This window comes from Octodon degus, unplaced genomic scaffold (assembly GCF_000260255.1).
Source record: "Octodon degus isolate 3935 unplaced genomic scaffold, OctDeg1.0 scaffold00433, whole genome shotgun sequence".
In the NCBI taxonomy this organism is placed as follows: domain Eukaryota; kingdom Metazoa; phylum Chordata; class Mammalia; order Rodentia; family Octodontidae; genus Octodon; species Octodon degus.
The window spans coordinates 208,001-211,168 of NW_004525009.1; positions in this window are offsets into that span (position 1 = coordinate 208,001).

Genomic DNA, 3,168 nt, shown 5'->3' on the forward strand with positions numbered 1-3,168 from the left:
CCAGGGTGTTGCCATCACACCTCAAGCCATGCCACATGGAGCTGCACACCGTTCACCTAGCACAGGCAGCAAGAGGTCACCAGGAGAGACAGAAGGGCCATCTGCAGGGTCAGCGGGGGCTGCAATGCACAGTAACTATGAAAAGGTGGTTGTACCTACTTATACTCCACTCATGGCCTGCAAGTGCCTGCGACCCCATGCCAGACCAATGGTGGGTGTCCTGGACTTTTAAAATCCTCTCTGGTGGCCCAAAACCAGGCTCGTGTCCATGGGCATTTCTGTACCACTCTCTGTGCATGCATATGGGCCTTGTGAATGCCTATCATCTGGCTCATCATGTGCTTGTTTCCAAAGCTTGCTGTGAACAGAAGGGTGACTCCCATTTTGTCCATGTAGTATCCCCAGAACCCAAGCATGGGGGCTTATAGGGAAACTTGAGAGAATGTGTGTGGTTGAGGTCGCCGTAAATGCCATGTCACCTGTCCTCAGAGGCTCCAGAGGACATAGCACAGAAGGGAGGAGGTGGGGTGAGGTGGGCCACGCCAAGGAGCATCTGGAGCCCAGGAGATGCACAGAGTAGGTACGAGTGCCATGAGGACCTGGACACCTAACCTGGAACTTCCGCTTTCCTGGCTTCCAGAATTGACATTCTCTTTGAAGTCATTGCTTACACCGTGCCACCAAGGGTGCTTTGTTTGGCAGCCCCAGGCATGGTCTGCTCACCCAGTACCACCCACCTGGCATGCAGAGCTGGGGCCAGAGCTGGGGCATCACCTGGCCAAGGCTGGTTGTTTCAGTTACTTTTCTCTTGTTGCTGGGACAAAATAACCGACACTTCAAATTAAAGAAAGAACGATTTATTTAGCTCACACCGTTAGCAGAGCATTCAGTCCACACTCGTCTGGCTCCAAGGCAGAGTGGCACATGGCAGACGGCAGCAGTTCATGGTGGCAGAAGACAGCAGAGAGCCAAAGCAACAGCAGTGGCTGCAACAGCGAGGAAGCTCCTTCCCTCCTTATATTGTATTCAGCCTCTCCGCCCCAGGGCGGTGTAGCTCTCACAAGCGTACTCCCAGCACTGAACCCTGAATTAATCACAAACTCTAGAAGCCTGCCCAGTGACTGCATGAGGCTTTGGGGGGAGAACTAGAGCCAAAGCATAACACTGGCAAAGGCAGGAAAGGCGCCCCACAATAGCGGTGTGTGCTGGGTGTCGAACCCAAGTCCTTGTGCATATTACACAAGCGCTGTTCCACTGACCTGCACCTCAGCCCCAGCACCACTTTGAGCTGTATTTTTAAGGCTGAGCTGTCCATATTAGCATTCTCCTTTGCTTTCCAGTCCTGCCAAGGACCGGGAAGCCCATGTGTTTCAGTTATGTAAAATGTGTGTGGAATCCCTGACGGGGGCAGGCACAGTCTTGGAGCTTGAGCAGACGTGGCACTGCAGGAGCAGAGGTGGCTGATAGCCCTGGTGCCTGACTTGGGGCCTGTGAGGGCAGGATAGTGGGCTTCAGACATGTCTGAAGGGCCCATGTAGAGGGGGCTGGTGGCGGACTTCACGGAGATCACCAGACCAGAGGTTCTCAGGGCCTGGGCAGGACAGACCACTTCAGAAGCTTTTGGAGGCTGACCCTCCATCCTTTGCCTCCACCCTTGTGCGCCTGCTCTTCTGCCCCTACTGTCTGCCTCCCAGGCCCATGATAACACCTGATAGCCAAACATCATGTTTCATCTCGAGATCCCCTCACCTGGCCACATCTGCAGTCTCTTGACACATAAGTCAACTTTGCATTCCTGGGGATCAGGACATGGGTGCCTGCCCCCTCTCGCTTCTGCAGAACAAGGCTGGTAGTGGCCCCAAGCTGCTCCCAGCTCTTGTCTCAAACTGCAGGCCAGGAGCTCTCCTGAAATTTCCTCAGCACTTCTAGTGCCCGTTCTGGCCTTCTGTGGAATGAGGAAAGTACCTGCTGTTCCCAGCCCTGTTCTGCCCTGAGGTGACACAAACGACAAGGTCTGGAGGTACATGTCAGAGCTCCCCTCTCCCAACTCACTGGATGTGGAATGGCATCCCAGTATTTTAGGGCTTTTTAAGGATAATTTGTCACACCCACATGGTACCATCTGTCCTCTGGTTCCCATGAACCTTACCATGTGTTTAAGGGCCGTTGTCCTGCCTGAAATGGTGTGACAGGGTGAGACAAAAGGCTTCCCCATGCCCTCCCTGATGGCCCCATTCTGGGCAGTGGGTCCCAGGTTGGGCAGTCCCAGGCATCCCAAGCACTACCTCTCAGAGCTAGGGCTGAGGTGTCAGTGCTTGGGAACAGAAGGCCTGCTGCAGTGGGCAGCCCTGGCTGGGCTCTAGAAGGTGAATGCTGGCTATGGCGCTGGGGAGGCCTGCACTGGACCACACCTGGCCTGCCCCTGTGGGCTGCCCTGTGTGCCTGGAAATTGGGCTGTCATGGAAAGTTACCTGCAGCCTCTAACTTTGGGAGTGGTGAGTCATCAAGACCCAGTGATGAATGACACAGAGGTGACACTCTGGTGGCGGGACTCCACCCAGCCACACAGAAGCACAGCAGGCACCAGAAGCAGTATATGCACAGCAGCCTGGCACACGTGCGAAGCAGGCCAGGCTGTGGGCAGGCTACTGGCGGGCAGGGGCAGGACTACAGATCCGCACTCAAGAAGAAACCAGACTCGTAGATAAGAGTGCTCCAACTTGGAAGGTTCTCGATTTATTTTTTTTATTTTTTCTCTCCTTGAGTCTGGGGGTCAGTATGCAATTCTGACTAGATCTACAATCACTTCTTATCCCAGGCTGACATTGAAATCGCAGGGACCCTCTTGCCTCACCTCCTGAGTCCTGGGATTACTGGTGTGTGCCTCCATGTCCTACTGGAAAGCTTTTGAAAAACAAGCTGCATTGAGGTGTTACTGACCTACAACCAGAGGTAGCAGCTATGGTTTTAGGGTACAAGCAAATTACTCTAAATATATAAAGGCAAGAAAGTAAAAGATATGAAGGCAAGGAAGTAGAGTCCCTGCTTACTAACGGGGCTGAGCGTCGGGCACCCCGAGCAGTGGCATCTTTAAGGTAGCTGCGCTGCACCTTTGTGGCCACTCCCCCTCTCCCCAGGCTGCCTGTGGAACCTCCTGTGAGTGTGGCC